The sequence below is a fragment of the Chiloscyllium punctatum genome, chromosome 22 (genome assembly GCF_047496795.1).
Source record: "Chiloscyllium punctatum isolate Juve2018m chromosome 22, sChiPun1.3, whole genome shotgun sequence".
Lineage (NCBI taxonomy): Eukaryota > Metazoa > Chordata > Chondrichthyes > Orectolobiformes > Hemiscylliidae > Chiloscyllium > Chiloscyllium punctatum.
In genome coordinates, this window is record NC_092760.1 from 54,666,590 (window position 1) to 54,678,647 (window position 12,058).

Below are 12,058 nucleotides of genomic sequence, written 5' to 3' on the forward strand. Positions count from 1 at the left end.
TATATTGAGGGAACAATTTTCAAAAGTGTGTGTTGGTAGCCTCCCACCATGTACCTTGCCACTGATTTAAAGTCTAATATTTGAAATAAAGTAACCTGTAAATTAGTAACACTAATCACTCTTCTATACTTGACAGACTATTAAGATAGCTATAATTAATTAAAGAAAAAGCAGGAACAAAATAAACTTATTGTAAAAAAAACTTGAGTGATTAAATAAATAGGCTTCCCATTAAAAGCATGATACAGGTTACATCAAATCAGTTAACATACTATACTTAAAAATCCTTAAAATATTCAAAAGTCTTGAAAATAAAATTATTATAGTCTATTTACAATAGATTAAATTTGCCAAAAGTAAAAGTGTTTGATCCAAATAGAAGCATGCTGGTAAAACTACTAGGTGTTCCCATAGCCTCTCAAAATTCCAAAATGCATTTTGAATCTTAAATGCAATCACTGCAATCTGTTTTATCAAAAGATCTTGAATCCTATACAGCAAAAGTCACATTTGCAGTATGACAGTCTTAATACGTAAAAATATACCCATGCTCCTGATTATTCAGATGAATCAAAAGTTTTCAACTGTGATACATATGTAACCCTCTACTCAAAACTGCTCACAATAAAGTGACAGCTCTGGTCATTCTCACAACTCACTTAGATGTTCAATATGCTCACTACTGACCATGGTCAAAGGGAGTTTTCTAACAACTGGAATTATTCCGATTAATTTATAAAATACTTGAATATCAAAAGATTGCCTCAAGAAAAAATAAAAATCACTACTCAAAACCTAATAACAGCAATGACTAATATTTCATAACAGAGTATAGTTGCTTCTTCCAGAGTCCAAAGCTCAAATTAATCACAGAAATAAGCCTCATGCTCAGCTCCACCCTGACCCCTCCACCAAAGTCCATTACGCATGGATTTATCACAGTAATATTTACTAGAAAACATAACTTACTGCAGATAGATTTGGGAAATTACTTGAAGTGGATCAGGAATTGATTTATCAAATCATAAAAATTAAGCCAAATTCTCTATTGCCCATCATTTCCCAAAAAGAAAAAGATTTTCAAAACTGAAAGTAATGTTCTCACTTTGGAAATAGCACTATCACAAGTTTCAAGGCTGTGTAAAATCTAATAATGATTTATAAATTATGTAAATCCAACAAGGGAAAAACATATGTACACTATTACTTGTAATCTTTGAGGTAAAAGTCAAAGGCTATTTCTCAACTTAGTTTAAAAATTAATGCAACATCTTATGGCACAGGTCAAATTCTGAGACTTGTGACAAATTGCTTAGATTAGATTAGCCCAACCAGTCCACACCGACCCTCCGAAGAGTAACCAACCCAGACCCATTTCCCTCTGACTAACGTACCGAACGCTATGGGCAACTTAGCATGGCCAATTCACCTGACCTGCACATCTTGGGACTGTGGGAGGAAACCAGAGCACCCGGAGGAAATGCACACAGACACGGGGAGAATGTGCAAACTCCAGACAGTCGCCAGAGGCTGGAACTGAACCTGGGACCCTTCCGTGAACAATGTATGAGAGCTTTAGTTACTTCTGAAGAAACTTAATTCAAAACCATACTTTTCAATACTTGGAGTGCAAACACCAGTAACTATTAATTATTTCCTCTATTCAAGGCCAAGTGCAGAGTTTAATTCAATGAATGGAAGAATGCACTTTTACACAAATTACAAAGAAAAATTGAAGCCAATCTCAGTTGTCCATCAATTTGGAGCTTTCCTGGGATAAGGGAATCAAGAAAATTATGACAACATGAATGAAAACTACCGATTGTTTTAACAACGGCATCATTATAAAACTAGTTAACTTACTGTCATGATGAATATTTGTTTTGAATAACATTTCACAAGTTTTATCAAGTATGAAAAGGCCAAGCCCAAACTAACAAAAGCACTGCTTGCTAGGTCACTTAAAAAAATTATATGGTGACAGCACAGAATGATACCATTGATCAAACACACTGCATAAGGAATGCAAACAAACTTTAGTTCCCTTTTTCCATGATTGTAATTGCCCCCAAACCTCCCTTTCAGGTGCTTATTCAAAGGTTTTTTTTTGAAGGTCACAACTGACTTTAACATCAGGTAGAGCATTTGAGATCAAAGCTCCTTGTTAAGAAAAGTTTCCTAATGCTGGTTCTGACATTTCCACTTATTGGTCACCCTTCAACGGAATAGAAATTGCCAGGTCTTTTGAGCTTACTGTTGTATTACATAAAACTGCGAAATCTCAGCACTGTGCATGCAAGAAACAGAAGGATCATAAAATTAGAACAGATTAAACTGATTTATCAGGAACAGAACAATTTTACCGAGTTAAGATTAATATTTGTTTAATGCCTACAATAGAGGTAATGACAATGATACTGGTCAGACTAACGCTCCCAAAGCCAGGGTTTAAATTCCATCAGTTGCACTGGTAAGATTTAAAGTCCAACTAAATAAATCTGAAATATTAAAGCTAGTCCCAAGTAATGGTGTCATTAAATTATCAAAGACTTGTCAAAAATCTATTTGTTACACTAAAAACAAATTTTGACCTTGTCTGTGACACACATTCCATGAAACAAAAATAACTATTTGTAATTGTTGAAGCATGCTTCAGATATTTGCAAAACAATTTCAGTTCATGCAATGAACTCCATTAGCGAACTTGGAGAAGAATTGTAGCTCAGGTTGAGGTTCTGGATACAGGTTTGCTTGCTGAGCTGGAAGGTTTGTTTTCAGATGTTTTGTCACCATACTAGGTAAAATCTTCAGTGGGCCTCCAGATGAAGCACTGGTGGTGTAGCCTCCTTTCTATTTGTGTTTGGGTTTCCTTGGGTTGATGGTGCTATTTCCAGTGGTGACATCATTTCACATGGTGATGCCATTTCCTGTTCTTTTTCTCAGGAGGGGGAAGAGATGCTCGTGCTAAGTGGGATCCAAGTCAATGTGTTTCTTGATAGAGTTCCCGTTGGAATGCCATGCTTCGCAGAATTCTCGTGAGTGTCTTGGTCTGGCTTGTCCGAGGATGGATGTGTTGTCCCATTTGAAAAAGCAGTGTCCTTGCTCATCCGTCTATAAAAGATACTAGTGAGAGAGGGTCATGCCATTTTGTGGCTGGTTGATGTTCATGCATCCTGGTGGCTACCTTTCTGCCTGTTTGTCCAATGTAGTGTTTGTTACAACTCTTGCAAGGTATTTTGAGAATGACATTAGTTTTGCTTGTTGTCTGTATAAGGTCTTTGAAGTTCATTAGCTGCTGTTTCAGTGTGTTGGTGGGTTTGTGGGCTACCAGGATGCCAAGGAGTCCGAGTCATGTGGCATCATTTCTGAGATGTCTTTGATGTAGGGAAGAGTAGTTCAGGTTTCTGGACATGTTCTGTCAATATTTGGTCCGTATGTGTTGTTTTCCTGTAGGCGCTGGTTTGAAGTTTCCCATTGGCTGTTTGCTCTACTGCAAGATCTAGGAATGGCAATTTGTTGTTGTTTTCCCCTTCTTTAATGAATTAATGCCAGGAAGGGTAGTTTTGCAAGAATCGTAACAAACACTACATTGGACAGACAGGCAGGCAGAAAACGAGCCACCAGGATACATGAACATGAACCAGCCACAAAACGACACAACTCTCTCTCACTCGTATCCTTATAGACAGGTGAGCAAGGACACCACTTCAACTGGGACAACACATCCATCTGAGGACAAGCCAAACAGAGACATGCATGAGAATTCCTCGAAACATGGCATTCCAAATGGAACTCTCAACAAACACATTGACTTGGATCCCATTTACCACCCAAGAAAAAGAAGAAATGATGTCACCACAGGAAATGACATCACCAACCCAAGGAAACCCAAACATATAAATAGAAAGTGGGCTACACCACCAGTGCTTCATTCAGAGGCTCACTGAAGAGGTTACCTAGTATGGTAACGAAATATCTGAAAACGAACCTTCCAGCTGTGAGCAAACCTATACCCAGAATGAACTCCATTGTTCAATCTACTCTTTGTGAGAAACATTAATAAGATGATGCAATTTTGAAGCAAAGCGAGGTCATTCCAACACCTGTAAATACCAAACTTAAAATACAATACTACTAACATTGAAGGACTGAAATGCCAAAGCCCCACAAGACATGTATTTATTAATTAAAACTGCATTCATTACACCATATTACATGAAATATGTGTAAAAGGTTTTAAGCAATGCATTTGTAACAGCATTATGTTGCCAGGGTTGGAGGGTTTGAGCTATAGGGAGAGGCTGAACAGGATAGGGCTGTTTTCCCTGGAGTGTCGGAGGTTGAGGGGTGACCTTATAGAGGTTTACAAAATCATGCGGGGCATGGATAGGATAAATAGACAAAGTCTTTTCCCGGGGGTCAGGAAGTCCAGAACTAGAGGGCATAGGTTTAGGGTGAAGAGGGAAAGATATAAAAGAGATCTAAGGGGCAACTTTTTCACAGAGGATGGTACACATATGGAATGAGCTGCCACAGGATGTGGAAGGCTGGAACAATTGCAACATTTGGATGGGTATATGAATAGGAAGGGTTTGGAAGGATATGGGTGGGTGCTGGCAGGTGGGACTAGATTGGATTGGGATGTCTGGTCAGCATGGACAGGTTGGACTGAAGGGTCTGTTTCCATGCTGTACATCTCTATGACTATGACTCATTTCAGAGCTTTGAAAATAAACCTGAAAGGAGAAGTCCAGAATAAAACAAACAGGATATTATATCTCTCCAAATGCATACACTTAGCCAGGATGACAGTACAAAGCCTTGTTGTCTAATGAGAACTATATGCTTTCTCTGCCCAAATACACTGATTGAATTTTCATAAGAAAAATGTCCTCATTTTAACAAAGATGCTAAGCACCCTTCCTACAGTTAATCCAAAATCAATCCAGGATCTGTGTCTGAACAAGGAAGGAACAGATAACAAGCTTGCTTTGTGTACAGTGAGCTAATGTGCACTGAATAAGTTTTAATTCATTCTAAGTTTTAAAACTGCTGGGATAACTTAACATTGTTGTATCACAACGAGTTTAGCAAACATCTATAAAAGATAATTTCTATTTATTGCAAGACCTCTCTACACACATTCCCAATATCTAGATATATTTAAAATTTTAAAATTAAAAATACGTAAACCCACAATAGCAATGCTATGGTACAGATCATCCATAACCAACTTTTAAAAAATTTACATTTGAGAAATAAAGTTGCTATTCACCAGTGCTGGAAAAATGTAAGTCATAATTCAAATGTTCTGGATTAAAGTTTAGCTTTTTAAATAATTTGGCTTTAGGTACTAAACGTGTTAAGTGGAAAGATCTGGTTTAGAAATTGGTTCGAATCTCTGGTGAAAATAATTCCAAAAGCTTGGAGTTAATTACAATTAAAAAGATTATTTTTTTTTTAAAAGCAAAGATCAGAGACAAACATATGAATGTGATACAGAGTCGGGAACTTCTACCCAACAGACAGAGAAACAAAGCCAGCACAGATATAAATTATTCCTCGGAGTCACAGACCCAATGTGCTTGCTTTTAAGAAAAAAAAGCATCGCTCAGTTGCAGTTCTACTTGAACCCCCTTACAAAAAACACATCCCATCTTGAGAGATGGGGACCAGAAGGTTAGCTGCCACATATATCATTAAGTCAGGGGGGGGAAAAAAAATCAATGTACATACAGTCTGCACCTTAAGCAGAGAAAGTACTAATATTAGCATTCATCACACAATGTGGGTGAGGGCTCAAGCTCAGTTTTGAAATCTCAAGGGGGAAAATAAACAGAATAATGTTCACCCTTTGGTAATCAAGAATCAATCTACCTCTGCCTTAAAAATATTTAAGAATTCCACCACTACCTTTTGAGGAAAGGAAATTCAAAGATTGGAAGATTTGTTTAGTTTGAAACTTGAGCAAGAGGTCTACATTCCTCAAAGATAATAGCTTGGAGGGTGTGAGTAAGTAGTTGACTGTCTGCCAACAGACAAGACAAAAAGCTGAGAATTTGGAGGATTGTTTTGTGAAAGCTGATGGAAGGGTACCCATAAATCGTGTACCCTGGAGAAACCTAAAATAATGACATCTGCTAAAAACTTTGTTGCAATACAGCAACATTAAGCTATCCCATTCAAAAGGGCTGTAGGCAAGAGACGAAATTGGTACAAAAGGCTCCGTGCCTTCCTTAAAACAATTTCCCCACTCATATGTTGAAATGAAGGTCTGTTGCTAACTGCTGTTCAATCACATCACCCCCATAAATCACAACAATGACCACACAAACAAACAGGTGAAAGTAGTCAGTCTGGTAATGAGCCCAACATGCCTCCCAGATGCGAAGTGCTTATGCTTCTGGAAAATCGCTTATAAAACAGAGAAGAATCTGTGGGGTGGCACGGTGGCTCAGTGGTTAGCACTGCTGCCTCACAGCACCAGGGACCCAGGTTCGATTCCAACCTTGGGCGACTGTCAGTGTGGAGTTTGCACATTCTCCCTGTGTCAGTGTGGGTTTCCTCTGGGTGCTCCAGTTTCCCCTCTCAGTCCAAAGATGTGCAGGTCAGGTAAATTGGCCGTGCTAAATTGCCCACAGTGTTAAGTGCATTAGTCAGAGGGAAATAGGTCTGGGCAGGTTACTCTTCGGAGGGTTGGTGTGGACTTGTTGGACTGAAGGGCCTGTTTCCACACTATAGGGAACCTAATCTAATCTGAATACCTTTGGATTGGTCCCAGTAGTAAAAGAACCTTCAAGTTTCCTGCAACACAGAGGGAACTCTTTAAAGGAAAGAGTCGAGCTGAATTATCACATTTCTTTGCACAAAGTTAATTAATAATATTGACTTGGTGAATTTTATGTAATAATACACCACAAAAATTTGAAACATTGCTGCATAGCTATGTCAATAACAGAGTGTACAGATTTTACTTCCCAAGTTAACAGTCTCTAACTGAACAGTAAAAACATCTACCAGTGGATCCTGAACTCAGGAATGGATTTTAAGTCGAAGCACAAAGATCAATCTAAACGCTTGCTTTCAAAAACAAAAGAGTGCTTAGCCATGTTGTTTTCAAGTTTAGAAGCAAGCAAATCAGCTTAGGAGATTTTTATCAAAGTTCAATTTCTTTGCAGTTCAATTTCTTTGAATTTTTAATAAAATGTTAAAAACTACAATAGTATCAAGATTGAAATACAAAAATCACAGCTGAGACCATTAAACATCACCAATAGAATAAGAATGTCCTAAATTTTCTATTAACCCGGGCATTGGAGTAATTCTAGAATGATCGCTACAATGGAAAACATCCTTCGACAGAACAATTCAAATAATAATTGGCATGGTGGAATTGCAAAGCTGGCCTACAAGGTGACAAGTTATCACCAGTTCCTGAAGAAGGGCTCATGCCTGAAACGTCGATTCTCCTGTTCCTTAGATGCTGCCTGACCTGCTGCGCTTTTCCAGCGACACATTTTCAGACAAGTTATCACAGCATTTCAAAATTGGTCAGTATGAGAAACATCAACTTCCCACCCACAACAGAGCAACTTGTAAATTTTTGATCAGACTATAAAACAACATTTAGTTCTCATGCCACAAAATTAATAGCAGTACCTGATTTTTCACGTCTTTGGTAATATAGCTACCAGTTAAAACGATGAGAAGTGGAAGAATCCTCGCAAACTACCCAAAATAAAAGCACTTGTTCTCCTAATTCTTACCCTCTCGTTATCAGAATACAATGAGGTGTCAATACTCATCCAGCTTACCTGTCATTTAACACATGACAATAGATAAATATAAATTTAAGAAAAATTTGAAACACTGATTTAAATGTGCTACTTTAGATATTAAAATAACCCACTACACTGTTGCAGAATATATTTTTCACTTCACCCCACATCAAAAAGCTGCACAATCCAAAACACAAGACCAGAATAGGTTTACTATGGTGGTAAATTCAATTAGATTCAAGTTATTGTACTGCAGCTCCAAGGCAAGATGCTACATTACAAGACGTAGGACGAAGGCACATAGCTACAGTAACCACATCCTTGCAGTACAACACTGGCATATTTTCTGCATTGCATCAACATCAAGAAAATGGAGGAAACAGCCCAGACTGATGAGCAACTAACAAATTTCAATTTGTAACTGATGGCAACATCCTTTTATATGACTCACTGATGTAGCTTTTCCCTATAAAACTCTCCAAATGCTTTTGCCCAGATAGAAAATAGTAAATTATACAGTTTTAAATTAATCAAAACCAAAGAGAAAATAATGAAAGACACTACAGAACCACAATATATTTATGAACAAAATGTACAGAAACAAATTGATAAAGGGATAGCTTTAATCCCATTTTAAGTCTCATGTAAATAGGAAAACATTTTAAAGTATTGTTAATGTTACATAACACATGACACTGTCACTTTGAATTAGAAAGCCTCGCTTCAGCAACATCCAACACATGCTACTTGAAGTACAGACAATTCTTACGAGCATTCGATCAAGGAAGGAACAGGAGTAGGCCACTTGAACCTTAAAGCATGCTCTGCCATTCAATAAGGATCACGGCTGTTCTGATTTTTAAACTTTAACTTGACATTCCTGCATACCCCAATAACTTTTATTCCCTTGGTAATCAATAATCGATCCATCTCGGTTTTAAAAATATTTAAAGATTCTTCCACTGTGTCTCGAGGAAGGGAATTCCAAGACTCCATCTCCAAAGAAAACACTTTTCCTCATCTTGTGTCATAAATGGGTGACCCCTTATTTTTAAAACTATGACCCCATTTCTGGATTCTCCCAAAATCCTTTCCACATCCACCCGGTCAAGTCCCCTCAGGATCTTGTTTCAAATAAATTACCTCTGACTCTTCTAAACTCCAAAAGGATACCAGCCAAGCCTGTCTAGTCATTCGTAAAAAGGCAATCAAACATTTCTGGCATTCCAATGCATTAACATCCTTCTGCCAGTATGGTGACACTCCCACCAATGCCCTGTATAACTGAAGCATAACCTCATTATTCTTGCATTCAAATCCCTCGCAATAAATCAGCTTTCCTGATTACTTGCTAAACCTATGTACTAACTTCCTGCAATTGATATACTAGGACATCCAGATCTTTCTGCATCTCAGAAGTCTGCAATCTCTCACCATTTAGATTTTTTTTAATGCTTTCTACTAAAATTCCTCCACTTTATTGGATTAGGTTAGATTACTTACAGTATGGCTGACTTGAGGGTTGGCCCAACAAGTCCACACCGACCCTCTGAAGAACAACCCACCCAGACCCATTCCCCTACATTTACCCCTTCACCTAACACTAGGAGTAATTTAGCATGGCCAGTTCACCTAACTTGCACATTTTGGGGCTGTGGGAGGAAACCGGAGCACCTGGAGGAAACCCACATAGACATGGGGAGAATGTGCAAACTCCACACAGACAGTTGCCTGAGGCGGGAATTGAACCCAGATCTCTGGCGCAATGAGGCAACAGTGCTAACTGCTGTGCCACCGTGCCGCCTACCCAGATGTTTACTTACTCACAACCGATATTTCTTTGAATACTCATGTCTTCTTCATAACACCTGCCTACTGATCTTTGCGTCATCAGAAAATGTAACTTACTACACTTTCTGGCCCTTCACCCAAATTATTTAATTATAAAGAGTTGAGTCTCAGCACCGACCCTGTGACACACCATTTGTGACATTCTATCAGCCTGAAAAAGTCTTTTATTCCTACTTTCATCTCCTGGTTAGCTAACCAATCTTCCATTCATGCCAAAATGTAAACCCATCACCACAAAATATTACTTTCTGTCATAACCTTTGATGTGGTACCTTATCAAAGGCCTTCCAGAAATCTGAGTACAATACATCAACTTACCCACAAGTTATTTCTTCAAAGAATTCCAATAAATTAGTTAGACATTTCCCTTTGTCAAAATCATGTTGGCTCAGCCTGATTACCTTGAACTTACCCACATGCTGTGTTAATATTTTCCCTATGATATATTAAATTCTTTAGTCTGACGCTTTTGCTTTCTGCCTCAATCTCTTTTTTGAATGAAAGGAGTTAGATTAGATTTCCTACAGCGTGGAGACAGGCCCTTCAGCCCAACAAGTCCACATCACCCCTCCGAAGAGTAACCCATCCAGACCTATTCCCTCTGACTAATGCAGCTAACACTGAGCAATTTAGCATGGCCAATTCACCTGACCCGCAAATCTTTGGACTGTGGGAGGAAACCCACGCAGACACAGGGAGAATGTGCAAACTCCACACAGACAGTCACCCAAGGGTGAAATCAAACCTGGGACCTTGGTGTTGTGAGGCAGCAGTGCCGCTATTCTCCAATCTAAAATGAATCTTTCTTGAATCTAAAAATGCTTTGGAAAATGAAAATTAAATGCAATTATTTCATTAGTAACTCTAAGACCCTAGGATGAAATCCATCAGGACCAAGGGATTTGTCAACTCACATTTCCAACTATTTACTTAGTACTACTCTACTGGTATTTGTAACTTTTCAGTTCCTCCCTCCCCTTCAATTCCAGATTTACAATATTTCCAGGCTGCTATTTCATCATCTTTGGTGAAAGCTGATACAAAATGTCTATTCAATTCATCAGCTAAATCTTCATCTTCCATTACTAATTCCCCAGATTCCTTTTCTGTAGGACCAACATTGATTGTGTTAAATATTTTGTTTTAAAACATCGGAAGAAACTTTTGTGTTCTGACTAACCTTTCATACCCTTGAATTTTCACTCATTAAATCTTTTCACAACTCTTTGCACATACAAAAAAGAAATCTTGTGACCCACCAGCTATCTTTGCACAACTGTATGTGCCTTTTTTTTTCAGTCCACTGAGTTCATCCTTAAAAACTGTATTTATTGGAATGTATCTATTGCTCTTTCTGGAATATCCTTTAAAATATTTGCCACTGCATCCCTGTTGATCAATCCTTAACCTAAACTGATCGTGCACATTTGCCAGCTCGGTTTTCATGGCCTCAGAATGCCCTCAAAAATAGCAGTTTTGGATTCACACTTCTCTTCCTGAAACAGTATGTAAAATTTAATCATTATGATCACTACTACCCAGGGGTGCTTTCTCTAGGAGGTCATTAATCCTCTCTCATAGGTCAAAACCAGGGCTAGCACAGCCTGCTCTCTGGTTGGTGCCATAGCATACTAGTACAGTGTTAGTGAAAACATCCAAATGAATTCTTCATGGAGACTACCTCCCTACAATTTAATTTTTTTCATCTATACGCAAGTTAGAAACCCCAGGATAATCAATGTACCCTCTTGAGAAACTCCCATTATACCTTCCTTACTAAATGGTTACTGAATATAACTCCCACAGGTGACCTCTTGCCTTCATCATGTAGACGTTTCCAGATTGTTCCTATATCCAGGTTTCCTGAATTTATCTTTAGTTAACAGTGTCATTCCTTCACCCTTTCAGAGCTTCCTGTTCTTTCTAAATGGCATATAACCTTCAATATTCAGGTCCCAATCTAGATGGCCCTTAAAAAGCATTTCAAAAGTGAGTGCAAGACATTATGTCATGTACACATTTTTCTTCAACAAGTAACCTTCAAGTAGAGACTATTGAACAGTGCGCCATCTCCAAGAGGTCTGAATAATTAAGGAACACAAGTTTAAATTTATATTACTCAAAAAAATGAAGCAAAGGTAGAATGGTTGCCATCTTTTGGTTCATCTGGAGAAATCACAAATCAGTTCTGTCACAAAAGTGAGAAGACTGCCAGTCCAGGAGGTTGAGATATCTCACCATCTCACTGAATCTTATTTTCACTCCTGACTAATGACAAAGTGTTTAATAGCTATTCAAAGTCTCTATTTATTATTATCAGGAATTGATGTGCCTGGTCTCTTTACCCTTCTCAGATATTGAAGAACTTTGGGTGCAATGGAACCAGAATGAGCAGGATGTATGTATCCAGGACATCCATTGTCATTCGA

The 12,058-nt window shown here is 38.2% G+C and overlaps 1 protein-coding gene across 2 annotated transcripts in view; it reads right to left on the reverse strand.

Annotated features, from left to right (window-relative positions):
* rras2 (RAS related 2) overlaps positions 1-12,058 on the reverse strand; it is a 93,987-nt gene that overhangs the window by 23,377 nt on the left and 58,552 nt on the right. The window lies entirely within an intron of this gene.